General features: G+C 36.7%; 1 long non-coding RNA gene across 1 annotated transcript in view; it reads right to left on the reverse strand.

Moving 5' to 3' along the window:
* Positions 1-4,806: 4,806 nt before the first annotated feature.
* The window catches only part of LOC109489507, a 41,484-nt gene continuing 23,223 nt past the window's right edge, over positions 4,807-23,067 (reverse strand). The window contains exons 4-5 of the long non-coding RNA XR_004628727.1: positions 5,912-6,032; positions 4,807-4,971 (exon numbers count right to left, since the gene is read on the reverse strand). This is a non-coding gene — a long non-coding RNA (uncharacterized LOC109489507). The remainder of the gene's footprint in view (positions 4,972-5,911; positions 6,033-23,067) is intronic.

The following is a 23,067-nucleotide window of genomic DNA, read 5'->3' on the forward strand; positions in this document are numbered from 1 at the left end:
CATATCTTGCTTCCCCCTGTGCTAATTAATGCCTTAGTCCAAGTAAAAAAGCCAACCTAAATTATAGAGAAAGATGCCTGTATTTCTAGGGTACATACCAATGATTTATGAGATTTGTTAAGTTGGTTGGTTCTGGGATCTTGGTGGTCTAGTTGGGTTCAATTATACAAATTAGTCTTATTCTGTTTCTTGGAGTCTTACTGATATTTATATTAATTACATATTGTGTAAGACAAAATGAACAAATTTGGTTCCATCCTTGGTTGATTAGATTTACCAAAGAGGTTAACCAAGTTGTGTACTCACGGAAAAATTCACTAGAAGCCAAAAAAGATACAGAAACTAGTGGTGAACACTCCTGAGAGCCAATTCTACAAGGTATCTCATATTTCTGGATATCTTCCCATAAGACATACTAATTGCCCTTTTCTTACAAATGGCCTTAGAAGAGGGACACCTGGGTGGATCAGTTGGTTGAGCATCAAGCCCCGAGTCAGGCTCCATGCTCAGCACAGAGTCTGCTGGAGATTTTTTCCTTCTCCCACTGCCCCTCCCCTCACTTGCATTCTCTCTCTAAAATAAATAAATAAATAAATAAATAAATAAATAAATAAATAAATAAATAAATAAAATCTTAAAAAAAAAAAAAAAGCCAAGAACAAACAGCCTTAGAAGATAAAGATTGTATCTTTCTCTGAACCAGTGGGAAAGTTTTCTCACTGCACTGTCTAATAAAGATAATGTCTTTCACTGAAGCAAGGTCAGTGAGATTTAGCAATCTTGTAAGATTCAGGTTCCCTATGCTTGGTATTCTTTTCCTGTAACACACCCCGCCAAATGCACTGCTGTCACCTGTACCTCTTCACTTTGCTTTGTGGGAACTGGAGTTTGGGGAGATGGCACATATGCTAAAATTCTGGCTACTCTTACCATTGTCAGTAAAATGCTGTGTCTCCTGTCTTTGACCCATGAGTCTTGTGTCTTCTATCATCCCTGAACTATAGCAGTCTAATATTTTAGTTTGCAGAAAAGATAAAATCTAGACCTTATACAGTTCCCTACAATCTCTATCTGAGATAGCATAGTAAGTGCGAGCTTGATGGCTGCCCAATACTGAAAGGTTTTTCAGAAGAAATCTGACATGATATAAACAAGTGTCGTGAATGTATACAACAGTATCTCACATATATCAGCAAATGCTGTAAATGGATATGATTTTCTCCAACTATGAAATACTAGTCAGCAATAAAACAAGTAAAATAACAAGGATAATATATAAGAATCTCAAAACCGATGCTAAGTTAAAAAAAGCAAACATGAAAGACTATGTTATTTTTAATTACCTTTATATAAAGGCCTAGGAAATGAAATCTCTGTAGTGACAGAAAGATCAGTATTGTCTGGATCCAGTTGTTAAGAAATGGTATCACCTGAAAATAGGCATGATGAATCTTTTTAAGGAGAATGACATTGTTCTACATTGTATTATGGTGGTGTTTACAGGACTGTATACAATTACCAAGTTTCATCAAGATTTACTCTTTAAATTGATGTATTTCTTAATTTAAACTATATATCAACAAAGCTTTAAAAAGTAATAAGTACTATTCTATAACATGATTCTTCATAGTAAAAAAAAGTTCATCACAAAGATTATCAACATTTGTTTAAATGTGCCCCATACTCTCACAGCTAGTAAACTTAAAGATCTTTCAGAAATTGCCAAAAATGAAATTTCCTATGAAAAGCATTCTATAAATAGCTTCCTAGCTTAACTTGGATAGTCTCTGTAATTATTCAACATCCTGCTTTTTTAAGTATCAGTTTAATATGACCTTTAAAAATTTATATTTACATTATATATTCGTATTTAATGCCCAACTATTCCTATTAGTTTACAAAGTCCATGAGAACAGGACTCATAAATTTTTAATTTTATCTTTATATATCTAATATCATTCCTAGAATCTTGGTTATTCTAGCAATAGTCAAAACTCAAACCTAAGGCAAGGACCTCTCGGCTTCCCTTCCCTTATAGTTTATCAGTTTATACTCCACTAAAGGTAGAGTACTGTGAGATAAGATGACAGTAAGGACCCTACAGCTTCCAAATCTTGACTGTACAGTCACCACAGAAACTATACAAAGAGTTCGGTATTGAGTAGGGGATGAGCCAACCCCAGAGGACATGCATGTGCAGTCAAAGAGTTCTCACTTTAACATATATCTCTAGTCTTCCTTTGATTTAATTTTCGTACTTATCTCATAGATGCCTTTCAAGGCCAACTTCCTTTGTGGTTCCTATGCCTTTTTCAGTTTATGTGGTTTGCCGAAGTCCTAGCAGCTATGGAAATAAAGAAGTCTCTGGCACCTGTTTACTCAGAATGGGGAAGTGGGGCATAAGTCATTTTCATATTTCGCTTGTGAGCTGGAAGCAAACTGAAGGATAGATTTTGGAACCACAGAAAACATGATTTGGATGTAAGGTCTAAGTATAGTTGAAATGAAAACTGTTCAATAGGATTCGATATGAAGTTCTCTTTTCCTTCTTTTTCCCAAACCTAGAGTCAAAGTCTGAAAATCAAGCAGATATAATGTTGAACCCAGAAAAAGGACAATGGAGATTGGGGTGCAGACTTGTACTACTGTACTTTAAGTCTAGGGTGAGAAAGGAAACCAGACAGATGTCCATTTCAGTTCACCAAGATAGAGGACTGGATATTTATTACGAGGAGAAACATTCAAAGGAAAAAAAAAAGCTACCTAGATTATCCTTTGATATTTAAAACAAATAATAACACCAGTAGTTACTACTAACACCATTTGATGTTTTTAAGCACTGTGTTGGAAAATTTCAATAACTTGTCAGACCTAATCCTGAAAACAACTCTACCATTTAGGTTGAGGAAGAATTAATATCACATCTATTCCCATTTAGCATATTAAAGATAGCAACAGATTCTTGCTTCAGATTTATCTGACTACAAAATTTATACTCTTTCCTTCATACAACTTTCCTTGGATATGTGCAATATCTCAATAACTAACCAATAATTTAGTATCTGGACATCAACTCAAGGCATAGCAGCCTGTCATGAATACAACTGGTATCTTTCTACAGTAACTGCCTTCACCTGGCAGTTTGCCAGTCTGACAGAGGAGTAAAATCTGAAACACTGTACTGGCAGAATAGAGCTCATATTTTTGAACTATCAGAGAAATGTTTCCAAGCACCTTGTATGGCTCTGTCTGTACAGTTGAGTATAGAATAAATAAAAGATTTAAGCAAGGAATCATTGCAAGGAGAAATGAAGCAACAACTGAACAAACAGGAATTACAATCTTGAATGAATGAGCAGATTTGTAACATTTTTCAGCAAGTAATCCAAAGCAATAAAATTCAGGTTTTTTAGGATTGCTTTTGCTGACAATAGTAAACAGATTAGTCTGAGACAAAACATAATAAGGAAAACTCTATTAATGTTATCAATTAGCAGATGGCATATAAAAGAAACCCCCCAAAAAATCAAGTTATGCATGAGATTTCCTAGCAACCTTTCCAAATGTTTAAAAACAGAATAAATGTGGCCACTGTGACTGTTTATATACAAACATTATTTCAATAACTAAATAAATAACCAAGATTTTCATCAGGCTTACTGGTGCCTGAGTATATGAGATTCATTTTACTTTTTATTAAGAAAATAACCTGCGTTAGGTGATGAAAAGATCATGAAGAAGCTGCTGGTGACTCATCACTCAAAATACTCACATGAATTGACTAATATAGAAAATAATTTTCAAAATGTTAGAGACCATAAAGGCACCTGGGTGGCTCAGTTGGTTAAGTGCTGGACTCTTGATTTCAGCTCAGGTCACAATCTCAGGGTTGTGAGATTGAGCCTGGCATCGGGCTCCATGCTCAACATGAAGTCTGCTTAAGATTCCCTCTTTACCTCTCCCTCAGCTCCTCCCCTACCACATGCACGCACACGCGCGCACACACGCACTCTCTCTCTCAAAAAACCCCAAACAACAACAACAACAACAACATTAGAGATCATATAAAGTTCTGACCGTTGCTACGGGGCTTATGTATGAAATGCTGTGTTACAGACAAGTATTACTGTTTATGCCGGCATCTTCATGATCCCTCCTTCAGTGAAACTTGCAATAGTGCTGAGCAAATTCTAATGTAGGATTTTTCATTTGTATAAAAAGTGTAGTGAAAGTGAACAATAAATCATGGTAATTTTTAATTTCTAATTGATTCCTAATTAATTTCTAACTGAATATTCCAATTTAAATATTCTAAGATCCTTATTCTTATCTGTTCATTAAAGCCATATTAATAACTCAGGGGGCCTATAAAAACTCTGAGATATGAAAAAATGAAAAGCAATGATTCTCATCCTTGTCTCTACATTAAAACCATTTAATTGGGTGCCACTCACAGATATTCCCTCTCAGGAATTCTAATATACAGCCAAAGTTGAGAAATTACTACTCTATAGAAAAAGCAAATGAAGAATATCCAATGGAAAAGAGACAATCTCTTCAATAAATGGTGCTGGGAAAATTGGACAGTCACATGCAGAAGAATGAAATTGGACCATTCTCTTACACCATACACAAAAATAAACTCAGAATGGATGAAAGACCTAAATGTGAGACAGGAATCCATCAAAATCCTAGAGGAGAACACAGGCAGCAACCTTTTTTTTTTTTTTTAAAGATTTTATTTATTTATTCGACAGAGACAGAGACAGCCAGTAAGAGAGGAAACACAAGCAGGGGGAGTGGGAGAGGAAGAAGCAGGCTCACAGCAGAGGAGCCTGATGTGGGGCTCGATCCCATAACGCTGGGATCACGCCCTGAGCCGAAGGCAGACGCTTAACCGCTGTGCCACCCAGGCGCCCCTGCAGCAACCTTTTTGACCTTGGATACAGCAACTTCTTGCAAGACACATCTCTAAAGGCAAGGGAAACAAAAGCAAAAATGAACTATTGAGACTTCATCAAGATAAAAATCTTTTGCACAGCAAAGGAAGCAATCAACAAAATGAAAGGCAACCTATGGAACTATGGAACGGTAGAAGATATCTGCAAATAACATTACAGGTAAAGAGCTGGTATCCAAGATCTATAAAGAACTTCTCAAATTCAACAACAACAATGACAAAAAGCAAATAATCCAGTCAAGAAATGGGCAGAAGAAATGAACTGACATTTCTCCAAAGAAGACATACAAATGGCAAACAGACACATGAGAAAATGTGCTCCCATCGCTTGGCATCAGGGAAATACAAGTCAAAACCACAGTGAGATACCACCTTACACCAGTTAGAATGGCTAAAATTAACAAGACAGGAACCAACAAACATTGGCGAGGATGTGGAGAAAGGGGAAACCTCTTACACTGTCAGTGGGAATGCAAGCTGCTACAGCCACTCTGGAAAACAGAATGGAGGTGCCCAATTCTTTTCTATATGGTATAGGAGCTTCTTTCATATTGTTAATTCTACTGCTAAGACCAATTTAGAAAAATTTTAAACCTAATACAATTGACCTAAATGGACTATTAGTGAGGTGAAACATACTAATACATAGACATAAATTAACTTTATGGTCAAGCCTCATGAATGATAAAAAGCAGTGTCTGATCTATTATGCACTATATTATTCTAAAATATACTCACTTCTTTAAAAATATAAAAATATCATTCCAGTCACTTAATCCTATATAAGAAATTATAATAAAACATAATTACATAAAGCAACCATTGATTCTGTGGTCAGAATTTCACACAGGCACAGCAGAGATAGCTTGTCTCTGCTCCACAATGTCTGGAGCTTCATGCATGAAACCCAAATACCGAGGCCTAAAATATTTTGAAGGATAATTTACTCACAAATCTAATGGTTGATAGTGGCCATCACCTGAAAACCTCAGTTCCTATCTGTGTGGTCTCTCCAGATAGGCTGGGTCAGGCTTCTCCACAGCGTAGTGACTGAGTTCCATCTCCATGCGTCCTGACAGAGAGAAAGCCAGATAGAAACTGTAACATTTTTAAGATCTAGCATTGAAATCACATAGAATTTGCTTCCATCATTTTCTATGAAGACAAACACTATTCCAACCCACATTCAAGAGGAAGGAACATAAATCCCACCTCCTGGGATCAAGAGTGCCAGTCACACTGTAAGAATAGCAAATGAGAAGGGATATGTGGCCATCTCTGGAAAATACAATATACTACAAATATGGTTATGAATTTACCATTCATCAGAGAAAAGGAGGACTTCTCTTTTCTTCATCCGTTATTATTAGATAGTCACAAATAATTAATTAATAAATTTCCTATATACTATATCACTTCTCTACTATAGGAAATATATATGTATTATAAAATTTGACAATAATAAAATCTCCATATTTTATGAATACCTCATGTCAAAAAAAATTCAGCTTGTGTTGATGTGTAAATCATACTATTTAAGAAATCTGTAAGTTACCTTGTTATGAGATGTACTGTCATATCTACTTAGGGATCATAAATGCATTTGGAAGAAAATTAAGGTACCATTTCTTGAAAGATCTAAGTCACAAAAATGTAGGAAAAAAGAAACCACCAAATAAATTCTCAGTGATAACAGCCTTACATAATATCATAGTTAAGACACAGTAGCATGGATATTTCTTTAAATTAGAGTTTATTTACAAAGAGACCTTTGGGAAAATATAGCACTACAGAAAATTTCTGGAAAAAGAATATGGAAGAGGTAATCTATAGGTAGTACTCACCAGTCCCTACAGTTTTATTAAGGCTACTTTTCTATGTAAATTAACCCTAAGTGATTTTATGTTATTATCAATCTCTTTACATGATTACAGTTCTCATCAATTTACTTTGGCTAGAACAGTTCCCAAAGAGAACTATACTGGAATATGTATTTCTTACAATTATGAGAACATAAATGGTCAAAACTTGTTTTAAGAAAAGTAATAGGCAAAATGGCACTCTTGATTAGACTTACTGGCAATATATTTAATTCAATACACTGCCTTTTCCTAAAATAAGTCTACTTAAATTCCTGTGGATTTACCTAAAATTTTCTAAAATAAAAAATATCTTAACATAAAAAAGAATATGTATCTTTACTCTCATATGCAGACATCAATGTAGAAGGTAAGAAAAAACTGGAGAAAATATTTGAGAATTAGATCAGGCTAAGATTTTTTATAAACAAGAGAAAAAATAAAATGTACAAAAATTAATAAACTTCATCAACATTAAAAATGTTTGCTTTTTGAAGGACAAAGCTAAGGAAAGAAAAAAGCAAAATACAGACTGGGAAATTTTTTGCAGATCCAACAATGGGTTTCTATACAAGATATGTAAAGAGCTCTTACAAAAATAATAGTATGGGCTAATTAAAAAAAATCAAAAAGATGCATACAAACACTTCACAAAGGAAGATAAATAATGACAAATTTTCGTGTGAAAAGATGCTAAACATCAGTAGCCATCAGGAAATATACAAATTAGGATAATGAAAGACAACTAAACATGCAAACACTAAAATGGCTATGGTTAAAATCCTCAGGTATGGTGAGGATGGGGAGGAAGGGAAACTTTCACACAAGGCTAATGGGCATCCAAACTGTTAGCCACTTTTGAAAACACTATAGCTGTATTATATAGAGTAAAAGATACACATACTGTACAAACCAGCAATTCCATGCTTCGGTACTTATCAAAGAGAGATGAAAGTATACGTTTACACAGATGTAGACGTGAATATTCATAGCTGCTTTATTCAGAATAAACCAAAGCTGCAAGTAACCCAAATGTCCATCTACTAGTGAACAGAAAAACAAACTGTGGGTCAACATACTGTAGGATATTACACGGTGATGAAAAGGAAAGAAAAAATAATACATACAACAACCTGGATAAATCTTAGACATTACACTAACTGAAAGCAGTAAACTACAAAAGACAATGTAAGTCCATTTATATAAAATTTTATAAAAGGGAAACTGCAGTGACAGAGAGCAGAGTCATCTTCCCCGGCACCAAGGGTGCGAGGAAGTAACCACTGCAAAGAAGGAGAACGCTTTTTGGGGAAATGGAATTTGTCTACATCTCAGTTGTGATGTTGGTGGGTACATGTTTCCAGACGGTTTCCCAGATCCATCAAACTGTATACTTACAATGGGTCAATTTTATTGTATATAAATAACTTAATAAAATTTGTTTTATTACTGAGAAAACAAAAAGAAAAAAAAGAATTCAGTAAGTGTATGTCACAATTTGGATATCATTATTCATGATCCCAGAGAAATAGCCATTTACAAAATTGTCTCAGTGAAAATTCAGAGTATTTTCAATTGTGCAACTTAAAAAAACTTCAGATTTGACAAACAGTAACTGTTCCTCTCTATTAACATAAATCAGCAATAGGAGAAGTTTCATAGTCTGCGCTGTGCTTGTCATAATTCTATAATCAAAATCTGAGACTATTTTTAATGGTGCTATCACTGGCACGGTGCTAGAGTAAAAAATGAGTTGAAATTTTAAGCAACTGGTAGTACACACCTAGTAAATGTACCATTTTAACTTGAAAATTTTCTCTGAGTAAAAAGGAAAGAAAATTATACATGTATTTAGTCTTAATTTTAAGTTCATGCTAGTCTTAATTCATATTTTGAATTAGAAACATTAGTTCCGATTTCTTGAAGTACATTGATTTCTTGAAGCATATGAATTTCCAAGTAAATGTGAATTATGATGGTTTTCTTTCAGAAAAAAAGAGAATATGACCTTTAATATTGTTTTATCATAAATATATTTTCAGTCCCTACTTATATATATAATGTGCATAATAAATATATATTGTCATATAAATACAAGGCTGCTATAAATATATTAGACTAAATTTTTAACTAATTTATTTTTAATGGTTTTCCAATGATATCACTTGATTATACCATGTTTTTGTCTGGAAAAAAATATATATATATAGAAAGACATAGTGAGATTTCTTCTATATGAAGTTTAAATGTATAATTTTCAAAAAAAAACGCTGAATTTTCTGTCTATTCAATGTAGATTCTATAACAGCAAATACAAATTAAAAATAATTATCTCTGTTGAAAATAAAGAAAGAGACCTTCCTTTTTCTTATTTACTTTAAAACCTTGTAACTGAAATTTCTCTGATACATCTTTTTAAAAGCTAAATAAGCCTGTTACCAGCTTTCAGACCCCAGAATAACTTTCACTAGGAGTGGGAACCATTTCTTCGAAGTACAAACATCAAGGAAAAGAGTGTCTCTCTCCCAGTTTCTGTGGAGGGTAGGGACCTAAATGCAGTGGGGACCTCACTCTAAACTGCAAAATTACCTCCTGTCATACAAAAATGAGAAGTTTGTTGTTCTTTTAGATAAAGCCAATCAGCTAACATAGATATTCACCCCAGCTACCAAATTAATTTAGGGTGAACTCTGTGTGACAAATGGTGCTGTCAAGTCCTCTTAGTTGATAACTCATTATCGTTTATCTTGAGAATATATATGTGATGGGCTGATCTCCTTGGTTATATTCAAGAGTGGGATTTCTCTGTCTTTGCAATACTTTGGAGATTACCAGGGATACGCCTGACATTCTGGCACACTGCTTATGCAATTTTAAAATTATGTTCTTTCTGGGGGAGGTTAAGATGGCGGAGGAGTAGGGGACACCTTTTTCAGCCGGTCCCCTGAGTTGAGCTGGATAGGTACCAGACCAGCAGGAATATCCACGGAATCAGCCTGAGACGCAGGAAGATACATCTGGATCTCTACAAATGAACATCTCCAGCGCTGAGTATCGAGGTACGAAGCGGGGAGCCGTGAAACCGCGCACAGATATCGGAAGCTAAACAGAAGGGGGAGGGAGCCGCCGTGTCAGGGCGCCGGGAAGCGGTAGCCACCTGCAAGGGGGAGCGGACAGACCGCGGACCCGCACGCTTGAGACAGCAGGCTGAGAAGGGAGCTCCGGGAGCGCACGCGGGACGGCTGGCGGTTGGCGGGCCACCTGCACGGGGGAGCAGGCGGACTCGCGGACGGCACCCGCGAGACAACAGACTTAGAACGCGAGCTCCAGGAGCGCGCGCGCAGGGCGGCTGGCGGGCCACCTGCACCGGGGAGCGGGCGGACCGCGGACCCGCACTCTGGAAACGGCAGACTGAGTCCGTGAGCCGGGAGCGTGCACCACCAAGCATCTCACGGAGCTCCGGAGCTCCGGTGTGCTCACTGGATCGAGGCTGAGACCGGGAGCTCCGGGAGCGTCCGCGGGGCGGCTGGCGGCTGGAGGGCCACCTGCACGGGGGAGCAGGCGGACTCGCGGTCAGCACCCGTGAGACACCAGACTGAGACGGGGAGCTCCGGGAGCCCGCGCGGGGCGGCTGGCGGCGGGCGGGGTTGGAAACACAAAGGACAGAGACGTGCCGGCCCTGGAAGTGAGGGCTGGGACGCCGGGTGTGGGGCGCACAGCCCGGGATGCTGCAGGGTTGAGCAGCACCAACAGAAACAGAGTTAAAGTGGCCAGAACATCAGTGGAGAACGATCCGCGATCCCTCTGTTCTGAGACAGAGGCTGAATTTCAGCCGCTGCTGCTCTCTCAGAAGAGGCATAGCAAACCGCCAGGGAAAGCCGCCAGAGAACAAAAGCCCGGAAATACCGGCTCACAGGGTGCCCATCCCCATCCCCCCTCGCAAGGGACACAGAGACTCTACCCAAACAGGGTTTTCTGAGTACCGGCAGGCAGGCCCCTCCCCCAGAAGGCAGGCTGAAAAATCAAGAAGCCCACAACCCGGAGCGCCTGAGTGGCGCAGTCACCAAGCACCTGTCTTCGGATTAGGGTGTGTTTACAACGTTCCGGAAAGGAGTCCCTCATCGGGCTTCTCCACCGGGAACCTGCTTCTTCCTCTCCCACTCCTCTGCTTGGGTTCCCTTTCTTGCTGACTGTCTCTCTCTCTCTCAAATAAATAAATAAACTCTTTAAGGAAGAAGCCCACATCCCTAAGATCTCTATAAAACAAGGGCGCACGGCCTGGGTCCCAGTCAACACTTGGGCTCTGGACAACCCTGCAATCTCTCTTCATCAGAATGACGAGAAGGAGAAGTCCCCCCCAGCAAAGAAAAGATAATGAGTCTGTGGCCTCTGCCACAGAATTGGCCTCGGCCACAGAATTAATACATATGGATGTATCCCAATTATCAGAAATGGAATTCAGAGCAACAATGGTCAAGATGATGAGTAAACTTGAAAAAAGCATCAGAGAAAGCGTTGCTGAGAATATAGAATCCCTAAGGGCAGAAATGAGAGCGAATCTGACAGAAATTAAAAATTCTATGGGCCAAATACAGTCAAAACTAGAGGCTCTGACGGCCAGGGTCACCGAGGCAGAGGAACGCGTTAGCGAATTGGAGGATGGGTTAGTAGAAGAAAAAACGAAAATAGAAGCTGGTCTTAAAAAAATCCACGCCCACGAATGTAGATTACGGGAGATTACTGACTCTATGAAACGATCCAATGTCAGAATCATCGGCATCCCTGAAGGGGTGGAGAAAAACAGAGGTCTAGAAGAGATATTTGAACAAATTGTAGCTGAAAACTTCCCTAATCTAGCAAGGGAAACAAGCATTCGTGTCCAAGAGGCAGAGAGGACCCCATCCAAGCTCAACCAGGACAAACCTACGCCACGGCATGTCATAGTGCAATTCGCAAATATTAGATCCAAGGATACAGTATTGAAAGCGGCCAGGGCAAAGAAATTTCTCACGTACCAAGGCAAAGGTATCAGGATTACGTCAGACCTGTCTACAGAGACCTGGAATGAGAGAAAGGCTTGGGGGGGCATTTTTAAAGCTCTTTCAGAGAAAAACATGCAGCCAAGGATCCTTTATCCAGCAAAGCTGTCATTCAGAATTGATGGAGAAATAAAGACGTTCCAAAATCGCCAATCATTAACCAATTTCGTAACCACGAAACCAGCCCTACAGGAGATATTAAGGGGGGCTCTATAAAGGTAAAAAGGCCCCAAGAGTGATACAGAGCAGCAAGTCACAACCGATACAAAGACTTTAAAGAGAAATGGCATCATTAAAATCATATCTGTCAATAATCTCTATCAATCTAAATGGCTTAAACTCTCCCATAAAACGCCACAGGGTTGCAGATTGGATAAAAAGACATGACCCATCCATTTGCTGTCTACAAGAGACTCATTTTGAACCCAAAGATGCATTCAGACTTAGAGTAAGGGGATGGAGTACCATCTTCCACGCAAATGGACCTCAAAAGAAAGCTGGAGTAGCAATTCTCATATCAGATAGACTGGATTTTAAACTAGAGGCCATAGAGAGAGATACAGAAGGGCACTATATTATTCTTAAAGGAAGTATTCAACAAGTGGATATGACAATTATTAATATATATGCCCCCAACAGGGGAGCAGCAAGATACACAAGCCAACTCTTAACCAAAATAAAGAGACATATAGATAAGAACACAGTAATAGTAGGGGACCTCAACACCCCACTATCAGAAATAGACAGAACACCCTGGCAAAAACTAAGCAAAGAATCAAAGGCTTTGAATGCCATACTCGACGAGTTGGACCTCATAGATATATATAGAACACTACACCCCAGAACCAAAGAATACTCATTCTATTCAAATGCCCATGGAACATTCTCAAGAATAGATCATGCTCTGGGACACAAAACAGGTCTCAGCCAATACCAAAAGATTGAAATTATCCCCTGCATATTCTCAGACCACAACGCTCTGAAATTGGAACTCAACCACAAGGAAAAACCTGGAAGAAACTCAAACACTTGGAGGCTAAGAACCATCCTGCTCAAGAATGACTCGATAAACCAGGAAATCAAAAAACAAATTAAACAATTTATGGAGACCAACGAGAATGAATACACAACGGTCCAAAACCTATGGGATACTGCAAAGGCAGTCCTAAGGGGGAAATACATAGCCATCCAAGCCTCACTCAAAAGAATAGAAAAATCTAAAATGCAGTTTCTATATTCTCACCTCAAGAAACTGGAACAGCAACAGAGGGACAGGCCTAACCCACTGACAAGGAAGGAGTTGACCAAGATTAGAGCAGAAATCAATGAATTAGAGACCAGAACCACAGTAGAGCAGATCAACAGGACTAGAAGCTGGTTCTTTGAGAGAATCCATAAAATTGATAGACCACTGGCAAAACTTGTCCAAAAACAAAGAGAAAGGACTGAGATTATTAAAATTATGACTGAAAAGGGAGAGGTCACGACCAGCACCATTGAAATTGCAAGGATTATTAGAAACTTTTATCAACAGCTATATGCCAAAAAACTAAACAATCTGGAAGAGATGGAGGCCTTCCTGGAAACCTATAAACTACCAAGACTGAAACAGGAAGAAATAGATTTCTTAAATAGGCCAATTAACTATGAAGAAATTGAGTCAGTGATAAACAACCTTCCAAATAATAAAACTCCAGGCCCAGACGGTTTTCCTGGGGAATTCTACCAAACATTCAAAGAAGAAATAATACCTATTCTCCTAAAGCTATTTCAAAAAATAGAAACAGAAGGAAAGCTACCAAACTCATTCTATGAGGCTAATATTACCTTGATCCCCAAACCAGGCAAAGACCCCCTCAAAAAGGAGAATTACAGACCGATTTCTCTAATGAATATGGATGCCAAAATCCTCAACAAGATCCTTGCTAATAGAATCCAACAGTACATTAAAAGGATTATCCATCATGACCAAGTGGGATTCATACCTGGGATGCAAGCATGGTTCAACACTCGCAAATCAATCAATGTGATACATCATATCAACAAGAAAAGACTCAAGAACCATATGATCCTCTCAATTGATGCAGAAAAAGCATTTGACAAAATACAGCATCCTTTCCTGATTAAAACCCTTCAGAGTGTAGGAATAGAGGGTACATTTCTCAATCTCATAAAAGCCATCTATGAAAAGCCTACTGCAAGCATTATTCTCAATGGGGAAAAGCTGGAAGCCTTTCCCTTAAGATCAGGAACACGACAAGGATGCCCACTCTCGCCACTATTATTCAACATAGTACTAGAAGTCCTTGCAACAGCAATCAGAAGACAAAAAGGGATCAAAGGTATCCAAATCGGCAAAGAAGAAGTCAAACTGTCTCTCTTTGCAGATGACATGATACTCTATATGGAAAACCCAAAGGAATCCACTCCCAAACTATTAGAAGTTATAGAACAATTCAGTAAGGTGGCAGGATACAAAATCAATGCCCAGAAATCAGTTGCATTTCTATACACGAATAACGAGACTGAAGAAAGAGAAATTAGGGAATCCATCCCATTTACAATAACACCAAAAACCATGCGTTACCTTGGAATTAACTTAACCAGAGACGTAAAGGACCTATATGCTAGAAACTATAGATCACTTTTGAAAGATATTGAGGAAGACATAAAAAGATGGAAAAATATTCCATGCTCATGGATTGGAAGAATTAACATAGTTAAAATGTCCATACTACCCAGAGCAATCTACACTTTCAATGCTATCCCGATCAAAATACCGAGGACATTTTTCAAAGAACTGGAACAAATAGTCCTTAAATTTGTATGGAACCAGAAAAGGCCCCGAATCTCCAAGGAACTGTTGAAAAGGAAAAACAAAGCTGGGGGCATCACAATGCCGGATTTCGAGCTGTACTACAAAGCTGTGATCACAAAGACAGCATGGTACTGGCACAAAAACAGACACATCGACCAATGGAACAGAATAGAGAACCCAGAAATGGACCCTCGGCTCTTTGGGCAACTAATCTTTGATAAAGCAGGAAAAAACATCCGGTGGAAAAAAGACAGTCTCTTCAATAAATGGTGCTGGGAAAATTGGACAGCTACATGCAAAAGAATGAAACTTGACCACTCTCTCACACCATACACAAAAATAAACTCCAAATGGATGAAAGACCTCAATGTGAGACAGGAATCCATCAAAATTCTAGAGGAGAACATAGGCAACAACTTCTATGACATCGGCCAGAGCAACCTTTTTCACGACACATCTCCAAAGGCAAGAGAAATAAAAGATAAAATGAACTTATGGGACTTTATCAGGATAAAGAGCTTCTGCACAGCCAAGGAAACAGTCAAAAAAACTAAGAGACAGCCCACGGAATGGGAGAATATATTTGCAAAGGACACCACAGATAAAGGACTGGTATCCAAGATCTACAAAGAACTTCTCAAACTCAATACACGAGAAACAAATAAACAAATCATAAAATGGGCAGAAGATATGAACAGACACTTTTCCAATGAAGACATACAAATGGCTAACAGACACATGAAAAAATGTTCAAAATCATTAGCCATCAGGGAAATTCAAATCAAAACCACACTGAGATACCACCTTACGCCAGTTAGAATGGCAAAGATAGACAAGGCAAGAAACAACAATTGTTGGAGAGGATGTGGAGAAAGGGGATCCCTCCTACATTGTTGGTGGGAATGCAAGTTGGTACAGCCACTCTGGAAAACAGTGTGGAGGTCCCTTAAAAAGTTAAAAATTGAACTACCCTATGACCCAGCCATTGCACTACTGGGTGTTTACCCCAAAGATACAGACGTAGTAAAGAGAAGGGCCATATGCACCCCAATGTTCATAGCTGCATTGTCCACAATAGCCAAATCATGGAAGGAGCCGAGATGCCCTTCAACAGATGACTGGATTAAGAAGCTGTGGTCCATATATACAATGGAATATTACTCAGCTATCAGAAAGAACGAATTCTCAACATTTGCTGCAACATGGACGGCACTGGAGGAGATAATGCTAAGTGAAATAAGTCAAGCAGAGAAAGACAATTATCATATGATTTCTCTCATCTATGGAACATAAGAACTAGGAGGATCGGTAGGGGAAGAAAGGGATAAAGAAAAGGGGGGTAATCAGAGGGGGGAATGAAACATGAGAGACTATGGACTGTGAGAGGCAAACTGAGGACTTCAGAGGGGAGGGGGTGGGGGAAGGGGATAGCCTGGTGATGGGTAGTAGGGAGGGCACGTATTGCATGGTGCACTGGGTGTTATACGCAACTAATGAAGCATCAAACTTTGCATCGGAATCTGGGGATGTACTGTATGGTGATTAACACAATATAATAAAACAAAATTTAAAAAAAAAAAATAAAATAAAATTATGTTCTTTCTTTCTCCTCTACATTTATGAAGAGGTATTCTAGGTTTGAAGGAGATTTTTAAAAACATTATATGTCCCCCAAAACTCTTAACAGTGATAAAGTTTCTAATTTTACTATTTCAGTAGGCTTTAAGGAGACCATGAACCATAGTTTGGAAAACACACATATAAACCAATACTGCATTTCCTTTTTTTTTTTAATTTTCATTTTATGTTTTCAATTTTTAAGAAACTCATTATTTTCTCATCAATCTTAATACAAAATATAGTACATATTACACATACTTAAAATGTTAATTTAACCCCATAAATTATTAATATATTATAGAATGGATATTGATATGCTTGTATTATAGTAGGTATATTATATATTAAACATATTATTAATTTGACTCTAAAAGATTCTTATATAATTAAAATTAAATTCATTTTTATTATTTATTTCATTTTAGCCTAATAGAATATCTTTGTGCCAATGTTCATTTTAACATTTCATTTTAAAATTTTATTTTTGACAGTATGAATTTTTTAAAATTATATTCTTTTAGCTGAACTAACCAAATTTTGACCCCCTTTGACTTTTACACATATTTGAATCTAATTAGCAATAAAATCTTTTATAATAGCTAATTTGAATATGAGGGTCTTTTTTGTCCCCCACCAGGATTTTTTTTTTTTAAGAGAAACTGCCACTCTTGTCTTTGGGTATCATTAGATTTAACCTATGGGATTTTTATTGTTTTGGTGTCAATTACTTTAGAAAGAAAAAATACATTTCCTTAGATACAGTTAATTTATAATTTGAATTTTTGTTGTGTTCTAATTGTTTCCTTCTCCCATCACATACTTCACTATTTTATATAGACAGACATCCTTTAACATCTTTCCCTCTTATTTTTTTAATATGTGTTTTGTTTTTGTTTTCTGTACAGATACTTACTGTTTACTTACATACTCTGTTGCTCTTTCTAGATAACTCCAAATAGTATATTAGCAACTTGTCTTATCTTACTATTTTCTCATTATGTCTGTCTACATGATCTTTTTCTTTCTTATTTGTTTGTTTTTTAATTACTTCCACCTTTCTTTGAATATATCTTAACTTTCAGTAAAGAATTACTCAACTGTGTAAATGTTGGCATGTTTTCAAAAAAAATAAAATTAAACAATGTTTCTAGAAAACTCTTCTAGAGGGGGATGGGAGACATACATAAGGATGTCTACTACAATATTCTTTTTTTTTTTTCCTTCTTCTTTTTTTAATAAATAGCAGAAGGCTACCTAGATGTCTATTATGGGGACAACACTGAAGTAGAATTTGTTATATATGTATAATAGGATACTACACAGTGATGAGAAGAAATGAACTATTTGTAGATGTTGAATGTAGACACATGAACAAAATACATGATCTTGAATTTAAAAAGAAACAAAGAGAATTATAGCAAAATGTGTCTGTAAACTTACCAAAAACATAAATTAATGGTCCATATTGTCATAAATACACACATAAGAAAATAAACTTGGCAATGCATTGAAAGAAAACATTTAAATCATCAGAAAGGATGCTTATGTGGAAGAGGAAATGGTACTGGGGTTGAAGGATGAAGGGTAAAGACAAAAACAGAATAAATTAACAAAGAAAAATCATGAGTAAATAAAATATGTAGTACCACAATGCCATAAACTCAAGTCAATTCTGTGCTTCTGAATATTAATAAACAATACATAGCAAAAAGTACTTTTTATTTTGCTTTACGTAATGCTTAGAAATTTTTACTTAATTGTTAATGCGTGTGCATTTTTTATCAACTCTTATAACCTAGAAATAGGAAAGGAGTGTCTTACTGGTTTACCTATTACACCTCATGGCACATTTTCTCAGCCTTCTCTTATAATCACTTATCTGAATTCATGTGGATAAATGTCCTACTGGCTTTTATTTTGTTCCTTTTTCATTCGAGATTTTTGTATCTAGCAACCATGTGCCTAATAAGGTCTTTTACTTGGAAAGGAAAATTTACTTGGAATTTTTTTTTTTTTTTTTTTTTTTTTTTGGGGGGGGGGGANAGAGAGCATGCGAGCATCCACATGCAAAGGGTTGGGAGGAAGGGAGGAAGGGTGGTGAGAGGGGTGGAGGGATAGGGAGAGAGAATCCTAGGCAGGATCCATGCCCAGTGTGGAGCCCAAGGCAGGGCTTGATCCCCCCCACCCTGAGATCATGATCTGAGACGAAATTAAGATCTGAAGCTTAACCAACTGAGCCACCCAGGTGCCCCTACACACAGGCATTCTTAATAAAGCAATAAAACTTTTATAAATAAAATGTAATTTGGAAGTATAAAGAATCACGGCCCTCTTGGATAACACTTAAATAAATATAAATCTTACAGTTTCTTTCCCATGATTGTTGAAATTATTTTATTAATGTTGGAAAATTAATGGATTCACCAGAAAACACCAAAATATACCTTGAATTGGGCAATAAAATGAAAATCAACAATCAGGATCTATATGCCCTCGCAGATTTTTGCTCAGCACAAATCATTTATTTGCATGAAAAAGTCAACAATCAAAAAGATGATGTTAAATCAAATGTATATAAGTATGTGAGATTGCTTCCAGGCTTTGCATTATGCTCCATGGATACCTTTTCTAGTCCCAGCACAGTTATCTCTGTGTCTCCGTCTCTGTCTCATCATCTATTTGTCTATCTATATCGATTTATCTATCTTTTAATTCATCTATACTGATAAACCCAAGTTTTGAGAGCTTAATCTTCAAGAGTCTCTTGGCCATTTCTGCCCTCTACATTTCCATGTAACTTTTGGACTCAGCTTGTCATATGTTACACACATGTTCATACACACAAAAAACACTGGGAATTACACTGAATCTACACCTAACTGTGGGAAGAATTTATATTTTTATAGAATAATGTTTCCAAAATCATGAATGTGCTGTATCCCCCTAATAAGTTAGGTATTTTTTAAGTAAATCTTGAGAGAACTTTTACAACTTTTCTCATTTAAGACATTGCACAAACTTTGCTAGATTTATTCAAATTACCTCATATTTTTATATTAATGTATATGGTAGCTTATGTTGTTTCATTTCAAATTGTATGTTCCTGGTAAAAAATAATAGAGTTGCTTGATACATATCAATTTTGTATCCAGCTACCCTGCTGAACTGTTATTAAATGTAATGATTTCCTTACAAATTCCTTTGATCCCAGAAGACCTTACTGTTACATTTTTGCAAGGTTATATCACTTATATTTATGCAACAATTACTCTGTCGGTTGGTTTTAATGCCTTTATACCAACATTTCTGAATAAAAATCATTTTCCTTCTACAAAAGAATGCTCTTTTTCTATAAGATGAATCTGATGGTGACAAACTCGGTAAGTTTAGGTATTTGTGGGAATGCCTTTATTTCCTCTTCATTTTAAGAACTTATTTTCCGTGTATAAAATTCTAGTTTGGGGCACCTGGGTAGCGCAGTCATTAAGTGTCTGCCTTCGGCTCAGGGCGTGATCCCAGGATTCTGGGATCGAACCCCACATCCGGCTCCTCCGCTATGAGCCTGCTTCTTCCTCTCCCACTTCGCCTGCTTGTGTTCCCTCTCTCACTGGCTGTCTCTATCTCTGTCGAATAATTAAATAAAATCTTTAAAAAAAAAAGAATTCTAGTTTGGTTTATATTTTCTTCAATACTCTTTATATATAATTCCATTGTTTTTGAATTTCCTTATTTAGATTTATTATTTTTATAATATTTTTTAAGTTTTTATTTAAATTCCAGTTAGTTAACATACAGTGTAGTATTAGTTTCAAGTGTATAATATAGTGATTCAACACTTCCATACATCACCAGGTGCTCAGGTAAGGCTGTGTGTGCGTGTGTGTGTATGAGACAGAGAAAGAGAGAGAGAGTGAAAGAGAGAAATTCTGTGCTCAAGTGGTCATGGCTCTTCTTGTTAACTGTGGCTTTCATCAGATTTTGAACTTTCTCATCTATTTTCTTTCCAAATTTACAGTTTAAAGTACTCTTTTTTGAGAGTCAATGAGAAGTCAGAAATTAGAGTAAAATCCAAGCCAAAAGATATAAACACTCATAATATTTTGCTTCATGAACAGGCTGACAGCATTTTTGAGATCACTTTACAAAGACAAACTAGAAACCAGGCAGATAGAGAATCAGGGGCTAGGCCGGTGATGGTATTAAGGAGGGCACGTACGGCATGATGCACTGGGTGTTATATGCAAACAATGAATCATGGAACATTGCATCAAAAACTAAGGATGTACTGTATGGTGACTAACATAACATAATAAAAAATTTTTTAAAAAAGAATCAAGAATATAAACTTCATTCAGAGATTAACAAAAATAGTGTATTACAGTATATAATGCAACAAGCCCAATCATCCTTGTAGATATAGTAGGAAGGATTTGCAAATAGCAGTGCAACTCTTTCTAAGTAGACATATGTTCTTAATATAAAAAAAATTTGAAGAATTTCCATTCCTCATCTCTAGAAAACTGAACTAGATAGATATGCTCTCTGAGGATGTCTCCAAACTTTGTAGTTAAAACAAAAACAAAAAACAAACAAAAGAAAACCAAGGCCATGCTGTGTTCCCAGTGCATAAGAGAACCACAAAGATCATCCTACACTTAAATCACAAATATTGTGTCTTAATAGGGATCTTCGCAGTCATTTAAACCATCGTTACAAGAAACAGTTCAGTTAAAAGGAATTTTAAAATCCATATACCTGTAAAGTCATATTTCTTCTATCTACTGGAGGCTAAGAAACAGCAACCAAAATCTACTCACACCAAAACCTCTAGAGGAGAAAGCCAGGAGTAATTTTTTGTGGGGGAAAAAAAATCTCCATTTAAACATTAACTATTACAAACTTTTCTCTCACAAAGTATAAAGAAAACAAATCACTATTGTAAATGAATATCATTATATTTACTAGACATAAAGACAACCTCAGAGTTGCATCTCCCCTTATAAATTAATTCTAAACTGTGATAATTTGTGAATTTTTGAGACTATTTTTATGATTTTTTAGGTCAGCTTCCACTTCCCTCTTCCTTTAATATCTATCTTCTGATTTTCTCCTTTTCATATATTTTCTGATAGAAACAAAAACGAAGTGGGATTGAATTCTTTTCAAAAGTAAGATTTCACAGATTCTGGATGAGAGCCAGGTATATCAGCCTGTGGAGTTGTTACAATTAGAGTAAAAAATGAATATACAGTAACTAGCGCACTGCAAGATACATGACAAGTTCTCTTGTTCCTTCTCTCCTTCCCTTCCTTCTTTAAGGGGCATTTCTTGTTTATTTTTCAGTATAGGCTACATTCCATGAAGTAGCAAAAACAGAATTATAGATGAGATAATATTATCAGTGATTAATTTTTTAACTGGAATTTTAGAATGAGTAAATCTTGTGAAAGGAGAATATATTCTAAGTATTAAAGTATTGTTGAACTAGAGCCCTTTTTTTACCGTATGGACTTAAACTGTTTGAAAAAAATAATTCATAATTGTTATGGATTGCTCATACTTTGCTAATCACAATATCTGGTGTAATGATTTTGAATCGTTATCTTTCCTTTCCTATTGAAAAAGTGATGGAAACTCATTTAAAAGAGTTGTGACCTACACAAAAGCAGAAAAAAATATGCCCAACTGCCATCTTCCACAGATAACCACTGGTACTTTTTTTAGTGATTTTCTTTCTAGCATTCAGTCTATGCGTATTTTTAGAGAAAACTTTGATACTACTGCATATACAAGTTTTAAATTTTTTTCATTTAATATATGCCCTTATCTCATGATATTACTAAATTACTATTAGCCATGAATTTTAAATTCTGCATAATATTCCGCCATATATATCAAATGTCAACCTAAAATTGTGAAGAGGTAATAATTAAGCAAAAGCATCTCAGAACAAAGAATTGCAGTTTGGGGCAGATTTAGGCAGCAACACAAACCATGTGCCACTAGGGAGCAAAAGTCAGACAGAGGTTTTTAAAGCAAAAAGGGAACATCTGTATATGCTTACAAAGCATTTTGATTGGTGATGGTATCTCAAAGCTAATCTTGGCTGAACATAACTGGTTGCTAGAGCTCACATTAAGTAAGTCTTTTACTGTAGCAAGTTGCAGGTATTCTTCCAAAATCCTTGGAATTTTTGTGATGTGGCCCCGTTCAGAAGTTCATGGTTCTACCTGGTGAAGATGTGCATAATGCCCATATCCTTAACGGCCTCCCAGCTCCATTTCAGTCCACCTTCCCAAACACAATATAGTTAACAGTTACCTACAGCTGGATGTTCCATTTTCTTTCTTCATTTTAATTACGATGTACTGTTATAATCAACACTCAGTATTTACTTTATACAGGTTCCCCATCCCCCCATTCTGTCTTCTTTTTCCTTAGGATAAATTCTTTAACTGAATCGTGACATCACAGGATAGAAACCTTGTTTAGGCTTTACCAAGTTGGAAAAAGGCAATCTCAGAACCATGATTTTACTACAAAGGACACCTAGCAAATCTTCCCTAGATTTTGGTTATCCTGCTTCTTCCCCCTGACTACTTTCAGATTCACTACAGATAGAGAACCTCACCTGGAGTCTGCTCACTTTAATGATGGCAGCTTGTAAGGAGCATTCAGATGGTCTGATAACACTTATTTAATTGAAAATGTTATTGAGATTATTGTCAACTGGCATACAGTTGAAAGAAATAATAGAGATGTTTCCTATAC

This window comes from Ailuropoda melanoleuca, chromosome 11, assembly GCF_002007445.2.
Source record: "Ailuropoda melanoleuca isolate Jingjing chromosome 11, ASM200744v2, whole genome shotgun sequence".
NCBI classification, from domain to species: domain Eukaryota; kingdom Metazoa; phylum Chordata; class Mammalia; order Carnivora; family Ursidae; genus Ailuropoda; species Ailuropoda melanoleuca.